The sequence below is a fragment of the Dryas octopetala genome, chromosome 8 (genome assembly GCF_963921425.1).
Source record: "Dryas octopetala chromosome 8, drDryOcto1.1, whole genome shotgun sequence".
Classification (NCBI taxonomy): Eukaryota; Viridiplantae; Streptophyta; class Magnoliopsida; order Rosales; family Rosaceae; genus Dryas; species Dryas octopetala.
The window spans coordinates 15,505,446-15,519,787 of record NC_141373.1 but is presented as its reverse complement, the minus strand read 5'-3'; positions in this window follow the sequence as shown (position 1 = coordinate 15,519,787).

The following is a 14,342-nucleotide window of genomic DNA, read 5'->3' as shown; positions in this document are numbered from 1 at the left end:
GGCATCCCGTGTTGTAGCAAAGCAATTATTGGCTAATTTTTTGTATGGATGATCTATCAATGAAGATGTACAAATTGAACGGTTCGGATCGACACAAAACGACTCGTGTGGACCCTAATAGGGTATACCTTAACATAAATAAGTTGAGATATACTTCAATAGAAGAAGCCTATATATATATATGTTGAATAGTTGTCGGGCAGCATTTGTTTTGGCTTCAAATGGACGGGCAGCTTTTTTTTTTTTTTTTTTTTTTTTTTTTTTTTTTGACCTTGGATTGATGTGTATATATATATATATATATATGTGTGTGTGTGTGTAAAGGAAAGATAGAAGAGGTGCAGTGGACTTTGTTGTCAGCCAGTTACTTATTGGCCTTGGATATATATATATATACATTGATTGGAGTATTGAAGACAACACTTAGAAAGAACTTGGACTTTTCTTTGCGTGGTTGGGTATCATTCTAAGTATTAATATTAGCCAACATATGGTTAATTAATTATTTGGGTTAAATACATTTTTGGTCCATGAACTTTAGGCGGTTTCTCAATTTAGTCCACCAATTTTAAAACGTGAAAAAAATAACCCTGAATTATCCAATTTGTGTCAATTCAAGATTTTCCGTCCAAATGTCTAACGGAAGCTGACGTGGCCGTTAAACACTGACGTGGCGCACTGAATGTGCCCCATGTGTCACCTCTTTTATTTTATTTTCAGATTTTTTCTATTTTCCTATTTTTATAAACTTTAAAAATTAATTAAAAATAGCTTTGGACTCATAAAAATAAACGGAAAATTCCTACGACCTCGTCTTGACTAGTACTAATTTATTATGGGGCCAAATTACCAATTTTCTCTCTGAGAGTTTCCATAAAATTTGGAAAGTCCAAATTTATTTCTAAAATAATAAAATACTCTAGACTCTTTGGAAATTCATAGAATAATCTCCCAAGCTCCAAAAAATACGAGGTTTGCACCATTGGTCTTCTAAAAACTAACACTACCTTTCTCGTGAACACTTGCTACCCAAAAGACCTCTCGGTATTAGAGGAAAATTTATTTTCCTCTATAAAATAAATTTGGACTTCCCAAATTTTCTAGAAACTCTCAGAGGGCAAATTGGTAATTTGGCCCCATAATAAATTAGTACTAGTTAAGACGAGGTTGTAGGAATTTTTTGTGTATTTTTATGAGTCTGGAGCTATTTTTAATTAATTTTTAAAGTTTATAAAAATAAGAAAATAGAAAAAATCCGAAAATAAAATAAAAGAGGTGACACGTGTGAATGTGCGCCACGTCAGCGTTTAACGGCCACGTCAGCTTCTGTTGGATATTTGGACGGAAAATCCTGAATTGACACAAATTGGATAATTCGGGGTTATTTTTGTCACGTTTTAAAATTGGTACACCAAATTGAGAAACCGCCCAAAGTTCGTGGACCAAAAATGTATTTAACCCTAATTATTTTGTATCAATAAAATGGGCAAGTGAAGGACAAAATCGTAAAAAGTGGTTGGGCTACTTCCAAACCACCAAGATAAAATAGGTCCTGCCAAGATTTGTGTTTTCGAACAAGAAAATTGGTTCGGAGTTCGATCGAAATATGAGATAAAAATAAAAGGTCAAGTAACACAAGTAGCCCGATAAGAAAAAACCATTTTGGTCGACCTCGCCCGTTTTAGTCTGATAGGATTTATTCTGATCGATGGTTAAAAAGAGATAAGCGGCCTGACAAAAGAAATATCGATCGACTCTGTTTGAGTCCAATCAATTTTTAGAATTGTTGGCCGGCACCATGGAGTATGTTTCAATTGATTTTATAATGTCGATTGGATTGGTTAAAATTCATTTCGATTAACTTTGGCTCAAATAAATTCCGATTGACCTTTCGATCGGAATTTTTATCAAAATAGAGTGTATTGGCCCGATTAAATGCAATTTTTAAGGCCATGTATTCCAAGCAAGAGAAATAATTTCGGCCTAGTTTTGAGATCGGGTTATGTTTTTAAAATAACGAAATCGGCTTAATCGAAGATAAAAATGGGCCGAGCTATTTTATTATTGGGCAAGAAAAATAAAAGAGATGATTCCGGCCTAGTTTTGAGGCTAGGTTGTTTCGTTTTATTGTTAATTTTTTAATGAAGCTTTAGGTCTCAATATATGGGCCGGATTTTTATTAATTAAAGCCTAAAGCCTCAATGAGTTCGATCAAGCCCAAAAGACTCCTGATTGCAATTCACTAGCCAATGATGGCTCAACCCAAGTGATAGAAAGTTTCTAATATGCCACTAAATCCTACTCGAGTTAGGACTTTGCTCACGATCAGAATTTAAGTCGAAATCTTTGCTTGGAGAGGAATTCGAAAATTCAATACATGATTAATACAAATCCTACCAAGGGAAGAATTCAGAAGTCTTGAAGACCAAGTATCCCGATTGAATCAAGAAGCCAAGACGTTCAAGTAAAGAGTCCAAGATTAATTAGAAAGGATTTTGATCAATCATCAATGCTCAAGATCACGTGGTTATCAAGGAAGAGTCCGGTCGAATCCTAAATTTAAGAGAGTCCAAATCTCATCCGTACAAGGAATCTAGAGGGAATTCCGGGCCAAGTAATGACCCATTGATATCCTAACCCTCATATATAGACGTATTTAGAAGAGAGAGAAAAAAAAGGACACACATTCAACACACATCAATCGACTCACAAACTCTCAAGTCTCAAGAATTACTCAAAATTCTTTTGCTTTCGTATTTTCTTTGATGCTTCTATTCGAAGCGCTTTTTAGATTTTCAATTGCTCTTAGTTTCAAGTTTCACTAGGTTTGTAGCTCTGCCATTCTCCATCCAAGGGTTTGTGGTATCGATTTGATTTTCGTTCTTTGCTTTCCATGCGATTTTGGTTGTTCTTATTTTAACTTCAAAGCAATTTTTTTTTTCGTTTGCTTTTAATCTAAATGCCTGCTATTTTCTTAGTTGCTTTTAATCTTGAACTTAGTTCGATTGGTGAGAATCGCATTGAATTTCAATATACCTTTGTCGTTTAGTTCTTTGTTTTCCTTGGACAATTACATTACTTTGTGCATGAATTCGATCACGTAATTCTTAGTAGGCCAACTAGTAGGTTGGATTCCGATTCCGACTAGGCCTTGAAAAGCCTTGTCCCCGAGGCTAGAAAAGAACCTAGGCCGAGAGCGATTCCTAGCTCGGCTGATCAATCATTTGATAGAATCAGTTTAGGTGCAATCACTCAATTTAATCAATATCACATTCTGATCGAGCTAAAACTTGGCTTGACAGTGGCACGCCTCGTACTCATACAAAAACGGCCCAAAGTGTTGCTTCCGACCAACCATGGCCGAAAACAAGTGAATAGCTACTTCCAAGATTCTTTTGACTTCGGCCAGCAGGTAACTCGACCTCCATCTCATTTTATTAATCCCATAAGTTTCAATACCAGTCAATTATTGAATTTAGGCCCGAACAATGAGGAATGGAGGGAGATGGGGCATTGGGTCAAAGGGGGTCTAAATGGACGGAACTACCTGTAGAAAAGTAGTCACGTGTTGCGCACATGGCCACTTCCGTTAGCTTTGTGGATGGAAGCTAACGTTTTTCCTGATTTGGCAGAAAATGGAGAATTCGTGGGCCGTTTTAATTGTCATATTTTGAAATTAGTTGACCAAATTTAGAAATACCCCAAAGTTTGTGGACTAAAAATATATTTAACACTTCATTTTAGATCCAAAACCATAACTCAAATGAGGGGTTTAGGTTTTGGTTTACGGATGTTCAAAGTTTCAGGGGTGATTTTGTATTTTTGTACCCAAGGATTTTTTTATAACTCAAAAATCATTTTTTTAAAACTCTCATTCTCTCTCTCCTCTCTCACGCACTCTCCCTTTCTCTCCCGAGTCTCCCTTCTCTCTCTTCTTCTCCATCTCTGCCCACTCTTTCCCTCGGCAGATTCGTCGTCCGGCCACCACATGACCAGCGACAGGCACCGACGAACTCATCTCGCCATTGCCGACCCCCAATAGCCCTCCCCTTCGCTAGCCAATGACTGTAGACGGTGAATCGACGCAAATCCCGAAGCAAGCCCTGCTGACGATTTCAATATTTTTGCTGTGCAGGACATTAACAAACAATAGTTTTACTAGGCTTCATTGTATCCACATGGCATATTTGCAAATCTCTCTGCACACAAGAAGTGGGGGCGAATATTGTCTGAAAGAAAGCGTTGTTCAACGTGCCTTGAAGCAAGTTTCTCTCATCCTTTCGGCAGCCACAACTCACAAGAACTGCAACAATTTTTCCAACACACTTACCAATTATAAAATCATGAACATTATTAAGTGAGGTCTTTATGTTAAATTTTCCCTTGTTTAAAATCCTACAAGCTCTAGATTTTGATATTAAAATGAGAATGAGATTCCCTTTCACCCATAATGTCATATAGTATGGGTAGTTAGATCCTCTTTTTACATTTTAGCTTTACGGTTAATTGTTTTAAACACAGACTTTTTGAACTCTAGTTGTTCCTTAGTTTTGGTTCACTTGAGTTGCTTAAAGTTTGTATTTTCTAAGCAAAATCAAGATATACCATATAAATCTTCAACTTTTGTGCTTAATTCATAGTTATCTTTGTAAGAGGGCATCAAGTGACTCTTGGGTGTCCTCCTTTAAGGGGAAATTACTAAAAATCTCATTTAATATGTTCATAAGTGGTGTGGAACCCTAACCTTGGTAAGGGGGTTTAGTGACCACCCATGATTTTATATCTTGAATAGAAATAAATAAATAAATAAATGAACATGTAATATAAAGAACAATAAAATAAATAACACTACTAACAATAAAGTAAATAACTACATAAAATAAAAGGCATAAAGTAAAAAGATTAGGAGAAGAGAGAAGAGAGACATAATATAAAGTTAACCATAAAATAAAGAACTACATAAAATAAAAGACATAAAGTAAATAAAGGATTAAGAGAAGAGAAAAGAGAGATATAATATTAAAATTTCATTAATTAAAATGCAAGAAAAATTACATTTCTATTCTCTCTCAAATATCAAAGCCAAATGGCTTGAAAAAGAAATCTTAAGAGAAATACTAGAAAAGACAGAAATTTAAATTCTAGAATAAAAGATGTGGTAAAGGGGCTGAATGTTTCTTTATATAGGCAAAACTTAGGGTATAAAATATCAGAAGGGGGGGGGGGGAGAGCTGGTGACAGCTATTGAGATAAGGATCAACACAAAGAGCTGGCGCTGGAGCAATCTGGAAGCAGCTGGAAGATGGCCACGTGTCGCAGTGTGGTTGGTTGAAAGGAGATTAATCAAGCAATTCTGCTGGGCGTGAAAGAGGGTGCAGCGGCTTGGAGGCTGGTTCGGAGCTTGGACTTGCGGCTGCATGGGCAAATGTAAGAGAGAAGAAAGGAAGTGGCTTGCGGCTGGAGAGGCGGCTTGGCTTGGCTCACATGGGTGAGGAAAACAAAAGATGGCATGCGGAAGGGAGAGAAAGCTGCCCACGTGTCACTCCGTCATTGGAGGAGAGAATGATTAATCAAACCAATTTGAGCGGAAGTGGCGAGTGACTCTTCGCCTCCCTTTGGCTGGGCTGGGCTTCAGTCTTCATTCTTTCAATTTGGGCCAGCTGCTTCCTTTATTGGGCTTTTGTGTTTTTTTTTCTTTAATTAAACCTACAAAATCAAAATTAAAATTAAAATAAACTAATTAAAATAAAATCTAATAGACAATTGAATAAAACTTTATAAATTCTAGGAATTAAGACAAACTAATAAAACCCACTAATTAATTAAATAATAAAAATAAGAATTTAAAACACTAAAAATGCTCAAAGACATAGACAAAAATATATGGTATTAAGGATAAAATATGTATATAAATTAAGCTCAACATCCTGCACAGCAAAAAAAAAAAAAAACCACACACACGAATGGTTATAACAAGAATACTCAAGTTTCACAAAGAACTGAACTGCAGAACTTAGTTTTTTATATTTGATTTTGGTGAAAAGATGGAGAATGAGATAATAGTTGTTTTTTCAGTAAAAAATTCTGCAGAGAACTTCTCTTTTTATAATGAATCCAACGTGCCCTTTCTGAAATGGTATAGCAACCATTCATTTGAAATATTTATTCAAGAGGTATGATACTATTTTAATCATACCTTTTCATGAAAGGTCATGACTCTATGAATATAAAACCTCTACAGAAAGTTTTGTAACCTTTCCCAAAAGACACATTGATTCAATTCAAATTACAACTATTTGAAAATTATCTAACAATCCTCCACCATTTTCAAAATATACAATGACTCAAACTTAAAAAACATTTAAAAACTTTCTTGAGCAATTTATTGAAGCGTTGTGCATAAATTAAAGTGTCTTTTGGACTTGAACTTTAACTTAGTGAAAACATATCAAAGTTAATCAAGATAGAGAAGTAGCATTGCTTTGAACTTACGATCTTATATGACTAACCAGACATATTTCACACACAAAACTTTGCAACCCCTTTTGTATGTTTATAAACCGACACGTGGATTGGCCTTGTGTCTATACCCACTTTCATGCGTGCTCTAGTGACAAGTCTTTGTCTCATAGGAAGCGACCGGCACCACCTCCTACACGCATATAGGTAGACATGTAGTACCCCTGCAACTCAAGTACTTTCAGTCATATCTATTAAGAGTTGTAACTCACCCTCTTTCATACATTACAGGTATCAAGAACTTTAACCTTGGATGGAAAAATAATTAGAGTGTGTCATTTAAAATGACAACACTAAATGCTTGCGATTACAATCATATGATGTACTTTGCTCATTGAACTCAAAGACTTGATGTTTCAAGAGTTCGAGTTGAGTTTCCACCATTGGTAATCATATAGGAGTGAACTTTAACCCCATCCCTTTTAATGTCTTCCACACCATATCCCTTGCAAGTCCCTTGGTTAATGGATCAGCCAAGTTTTGACATGATCTTACAAAATTGATGGTTATAACTCCATCAGTAATCATTTGCCTCACAGAACTATGCCTTAGGCCGATTTACCATTGTAAACTTGACAATAAGCTCTTGATAGTGTTGCTTGACTATCACAATGAAGAGACATATGAGGCATTGGTTTAGACCAAACTGAAATCTCTATTAATAAGTTTCTTAACCATTCAGTTTCTTTACTACAAGAAGCCAAGGCTACAAATTCGACTGCCATAGTGGAGTCCAATATGCATGTTTGTTTCTTTGAGCCGTAAGATATGGCTCTTCCACCGAGTAAAAAAATCCAGCTATTTGTAGACTTATGATCTTCAAAATCATTTATCCAATTAGCATCAGTATATCCTTCTAATACATTAGGATATCCACTATACCAAATTCCATAATCCAAAGTACCCTTTAGATATTTAAATATTCTTGTAATTGCATTCCAATGCAATGAACTAGGACAACAAGTAAATCTACTTAGTTTACTCACTGCGAATGCAATATCCGGCCTAGTACATGTTATTGCATACATTAAACAACCAATCATTTTAGAATATTCTAATTGATTCATAACCCTACCTTTGTTAGGATATAACTTTATATTTGGATCAAAAGGTGTTGATAATGGATTCGAATCCAAGAAATTGAATCTCTTTGGTATCTTTTCTATGTAATGTGATTGTGTACGTCAACATCAATCCATCATGACATCGATCTTTTGATTCTCATGCCAAGAATTACATCGGCACTGCCCATATCTTTCATATCAAAGCTTGATGACAAAAATTCTTTTGTTTTAATTATAGATTCCATATATGTTCCACAGATTAACATGTCATCCATATTCAAGCAAATAATTACTCCTTTATCTTTTTGGAACTTACTATAAACGCATTTGTCTGATTCATGTATCCTAAAACCATTGGATACAATGATACAATCACTTTATCAAACTTTTCATGACACTGCTTTGGCGCTTGCATGTTGTAAACCAAATAATGATTTAACCAATTTCCATCCCTTGTGTTCTTGTCCAGTCATGATGACAAAACCTTTGGGTTGGTTTATGTAAATTTCTTCATCCAATTCACCATTTAGGAATGCAGTTTTAACATCTATTTGATGAATCTCAAATTTGTATATAGATGCTAATGCAATTAGCATTCTTATAGTTGCAGTTCTTGCAACCGAAGCATAGGTATCGAAGTAGTCTATGCTTTCTTTTTGTGTAAAGCCTTTGGCAACTAACCTTACCTTGAACTTGTCAATAATTCCATCTACTTTCATTTTCTTTTTGAAAATACATTTACACCCTATAGGTTTTGAACCAGGGGTAAATCAACCAACTTCCATGTTTGGTTTCTCATGATTGAGTCCATCTCATTATTTATTGCTTCCTTCCAGAAAGCAGAGTCTTGAGATTTCATGGTTTCCTCAAATGTTAGAGGATCCGACTCTACACTTGGTGTAATCATAGTTTGTTTACTATGAAAGTCTCTTGTACCTTCGACAAGGTACACGATAAAATTTAGACCAAAGGATTTTTCAGTCCTTATTCTTTTGCTCCTTCTAGGTTCAAAAGGTTCTTCATTATCAATTGGTGGTGTTTCAGTTGAGGGTATTTCAGAAATATTTGGTAAAATATTTCCATTTTGTGTGGATCCTCCACCACTTCATTCGTATCCTTTAAAATAGACATGAATATATTTTCACAAAATTCAGCATTTCTAGATTCAATCACGGTATTGACCCCTATGGAGTTATTAGGTTCTATGACAAGAAACCTATAGCCTTTGCTATGTGTTGCATATCCCAAAAATATGCATTCAATAGCTTTAGGTCCTAACTTCTTTATTTTTTGTTCGGGTAACTTTACGATTGCTCTACACCTCCAAACTTTAAGATAACTTAGATTTGGTTTTCTTTTGAACCATAGTTCATATGGTGTGACCTTTAGTTTCTTGGTAGGAACTCTATTCAAGAGATGGTATGTCGTTAGCATTGCCTCTCCCCAATAACCTTTACTAAGGTTTGAATTCAACATCATGGCGTTAACCATTTTCACAAGAGTCTTGTTTTTCCTTTCTACCACACCGTTTTGTTGTGGTGCATGTATACGCAATAGAAGTTTCATGCACAATTTCAACAGATTCACAATAAGATTGAAAATGAAATTCTCCACCTCTATCAGATCTAAGATACTTGATTTTTGTTTCACAAAGGTTTTCTACTTCATTCTTACAAATCTTAAATTTTTCTAACACTTCATCCTTAGTATGCATAAGATAAACATAGCAAAACCTACTAAAATCATCTATAAAAGTAACGAAATATTTATTATTTCCTCTTGTGGGTGTACTATGCAGATCACAAACATCACTATGAATAAGTTACAATAAAGTAGAAGTTCTTTCTCTCTTAGGAAAAGATTTCCTAGTAATCTTGGTATGCAAGCAAGTAACACACTTATCGTTCAAATCATTCACATGCTTTGGAATCAATTCAGGATTAGACATATTTTGAAGCCCGGGAATTCCCAAAAGTATTTTGAGAATTTTCCTGAGAATTTATGGAAATTCTAGAATTTTTCTAGAATTTATTTTGTGAAGGAAATTTATTTTCCTTCAAGACCAAGAAGTCTTTTGAGTAACATGCCTTCACGAGAAAGGTTATGTTTGTTTTTAGAAGACCAACGGTGCAGACATCATATTTTTTGGAATTCGGGAATTTATCCTATGAATTTCCAAAGATTTCTTAGTATTTTAATTTTCTAGAAAATTAATTTAGAGTTCCCAAATTTTCTGGAAAATATAAAAGGAGAAAATTGGTGTTTTAACCCTTTAGATAATTAGTACTCACTTAGACGAGTCCGTAGGATTTTTCGATGAATTTTTTCAAGTCTCGAGCTATTTTTGGTGAATTTATGAAGAAGGGATAAAAAGCGGGAAACATGGTGCCACATAGCACACCGTGATTGGATGACACCCTTTGATCCTAAGCCCAGCCCATGTCTCTCTCTTTTGGGCTACACCTTTCCACTAAATTTTCTAAGCCCATTTCAAGTTTTGAATGCCCATTCCACAAAACCCAAAGCCCAAAGCCTATTCCATAAAGCCTAAAAGCCCAACTCATGGAATTCTCTAGAATTCCCCAAATTTTTCTTGGATGTTTGAAAAATCTGGTTTTTATTATTTTATTATTTAATTTGTATTTATTTTATTTTTAATTATGGATTTAGATCCTTCCAATTGATCCTAGCCATTAAATCCACCATTGCCCATCTATAAATACCCCCCACAACCATCATTCTCATTCACACCTAAACTTTGAATTCTAGAGCTTTTCTCTCTAGAAATTCTCTCTCTCTCTCTCTCTCTCTCTCTCTCTCTCTCTCTCTCTAGTTATTCTCTTTCTCTCTCTAAATATCAAATAGAAATTAATCTATTTGATCATAAGTGGAGTTTTAGAGGTCCGATTGGCCAGCCGTTTTCGCCTAAGCGTTCATGGAGCCGAGCCCCACCTTTTAGAGTTGAAGTTCTGCAAAAATTAGAAATTCCATTTTTAGCCTTCGGTAACCTCTTCAACCCTTGTCGACACCTTGCTGAAATTTTATTAGATTTTTACTCTTGTAAATTAGTTTCTTTTATTTTGTTATTTTGCTAGTTTAATTGTACCGAGGTTCTGCCTATGCACCGTCTTCTACAGGTAAGTTCGTAACCCAACTTCCTTAACAATTGTTTATTTAAGTTGAGGTTTTAGACGAAACGCTGTTTAACTGTTTAACTGAAAATGGATTAAATAATATATTGAGGCCATATCTGTGGTAAACCCAACAACGTGTTGTCTAAGACCGGTCCATGAGCATACAGGCATTGGGGACTGAGCCGGAGCTCCCTCAATTTCCCATGCACTGATTTGGACACGTTATGGGTGAACATTGATCAACCTCCTCTATTTAAATTAAAATGAACCTAAGTAGAAACCAAGCGATCTGACATGATTGTCTGCCTTGGAGAGCAAGGTCATGCCGGATTAAGAATTTAGAGAAGCCTAGCAGTTATGCTAGTGCCGAACCTCTGAATTTTACTTCGTCTTAACAGACAAGGTTGAGGGTACGCTTTGTACGTTCCTAATAGCTATCGTCGAATTTGAAACTCCAATTTTCCCAACAGGCATGCGTGGAGAGTTCAAACATGGAGACAGGCAGGACTTTCACATTGGTAACAGGTACGGGGAAAACACCACGTCCCGATTATAGGGTTTTCCCGTATTTTGATAATGCTATATATTATGGAATTGTTTTCAAATATTGCATGAGTTTTTGTATGGCTACTTGTATGGATTTTATTGTGATTACCATTGCGACCTGAGAGTAAAATGCCCTAGTGTTGTGTCCTTGGGTTTCGATCCCCTAAACCTCATGAGGCGGTGTTTATGGACGATTTAGTCAAATGTCCTTCTGGGAAGGCTAGCCTCTGTGGTATTCACCAGGAATGGATACTCTCGCTACCGTATCGATGATTGATTGGATTCCGGTATGGGTAGTTGGTCATTCGTGTTCGGTCGGCAAGTAAGTATTCTAAACTTGACACGTGTCGGAGTTTCATAGAAAATGTTTGAAAGCATGCAAAGGTTTTACTCACTGATTATTATTGTGGATATTTTGTTGTGTTGCATCGTTTCACCTTGTTTTATCATTTTATTGAAATTATATATATATGTTATACCGTCAATATCATTTTTAAAACCTAATTTGGGATTTCCCCCGAGGGGAAGCAATGATCGTATGTGATGCTTACCCCCTACTGTACTATTGTGAGTGCAGATATCCCAATGAATGATGACTTGGACTGAGGCCGGTGGCGTGGCATCTGTACCTTGTCAGTTCCAGTTTCAGCTTCAGCCTTTTGTCTATCTAGTTTAGATTCTTTCTTTAGATCCGCGGTGGTGTCTCGCGTCCTTTTGCTATAGATGTTCTATCTATGCAGATTTCAAAGTCCTGTCCCTTTTGGCACATCCAGTTGTCAAATCACTCTAGATATGGGTTATGATATCTCTGTTGTTTATGTTATGAATATCTACGTAATGTTTTAGTAGGGTTATCTATATTTGAAACTCATGACCCTCTCAGGTTGGTTTTATATTTATGTTTGTTTATAATATTTTGAGGTAGTATTCAGAAGTATATTCCGCTGTAAATTCTATACTCTGGTCCAACCCAAACAAAATTTTAAAATAGGCTTATCTCGTTTTAGGGAGCTTGGGAATGTAATACTTAGTGGAAAAAGTATTATATTCTCGGAATTTCTAGAACGGGTGCCGCTGTGACGTAGCCATTTTCGGGGCGTCACACATATCATTTAGCTTTTTAATATTAACATGACCTAATCTATTATTCCATAAAGATAACGAGTCAAACATATAAACAGAACCAATAGAAATTTTATTGAGATTGAGTTTGAACATTCCATTGTACATGTAACCTTTTCCAACAAAGGTCCCACCCTTGGTCAAGATAAATTTATCTAACTCAAATACTAACTTAAAACCATATTTGTTGAGGAGACTTCCAGAAACCAGATTCTTTCTAACATCTGGAACATGATAAACATCATTGAGAGTAAGCACCTTTTCGAATGTGAACTCTAGTTTTATTGTGCATTTTCCCTTAATAACAGCAGTAGAAGCATTTCCCATGTAGAGAATATCGGCTTCCTCATTAGGCACATAAGTCTTGAACATTTTATTTTCCATGGACACATGCTTGGTTGCCCCAGAATCGACCCACCAAGCATCATTGTCTTCCAACATATTGATTTCAGAAGTCATAGTAGCAAGTTTGTCTTTGGAGTTTGACTCTTGTTGTTTCTTGAAATGACGACAATCTTTCTTGAAATGGTCTGGTTTACCACCATGGAATCAACTTCATTTTGCCTTCTTTGTGTTGTGGTGGTTTTTGTTGAAAATTTCCTTCATCTTTTTGTTCCCTTGGTGGTTGTTGGATTGTTTAGATCCATTCTCCATCATATGAACCTTTGATGATGAATCATCATCAACTTTCTCTTGGACCCTACACTCTTCCTCAATCCGAAGGTGTTGTCCCAATTGTTCTATGGTGAGATCCTCCTTGTGTTTGAGGTTCTTCTTATATTCCTTTCATGAAGATGATAATTTCTCCATAATAGCAGAAACAAGGATAGACTAATCTATAGACATTTTGTATTGAGAAAGTTGGTTATGCATATGTATAATCTCATGGAATTGTTCAATAACATTTCTATCATCTGTCATTTTATAATTGAAGAACTTTGAAACAAGGAATTTCTTACTTGTTGCGTCTTTAGTCATGTATTTAGCCTCAAGTGCATCCCAGATTTCCTTAAAGCTCTCCATCTCATTGTAGATGTCAAACAAGGCATCGGTCATAGCATTGCAGATATGTCCCTTGCAGATGTAGTCGTCTTGATCCCACTTGACACGTTCACGCTGGGCAGCAATGAACTCATCATCATTTTCCTCAGGCTTGGAGTAGCCAGCACATATACCACTTTCAAAATTGTAAGGAGAAAGTGTAGCTTTTTCTGCCAACATCTGAAATTCCCTCCTTCAAACCTCTTAAGCTTCACGAAATTAGAAGTAAAATCCTTCATGGACGACATAGCCACATCAGATATATTGTCTGAAAATTATTGGAAAAATTGTTGGAGTTCTTGTGAGTTGTGGCTGCCGAAAGGATGACAGAAACTTGCTTTAAGGCATGTTGAACAACGCTTTCTTTCAGACAATATTTGCCCCTACTTCTTGTGTGCAGATGGATTTGCAAATATGCCTTGTGGATACAATGAAGCCTAGTAAAACTATTGTTTGTTAATGTCCTGCACAGCCAAAAACAAACCAAACACACGAATGGATATAACAAGAATACTCAAGTTTCACAAAGAACTAAAACTGTAGAAATTAGTTCTTTGTATTTGATTTTGGTGAAAAGATGGAAAATGAGATAATAGTTGTTTTTTTAGTAAAAAATTATGCAGAGAACTTTTCTTTTTATAATGTATCCAACGTGTCCTTTCTGAAATGGTATAGCAACCATTCATTTGAAATATTTATTCAAGAGGTATGATACTATTTGATTCATATCTTTTCATGAAAGGTCATGACTCTATGAATATAAAACTTCTACAGAAAGTTTAGTAACCTTTCCCAAAAGACACACTGATTCAATTCAAATTACAAATATTTGAAAATTATCTAACAAAGTGTTCATATACTTGACACTTGTGTTATGGTTACATGTTGTTAACAGCATGTTACTTTAAGGTTACAT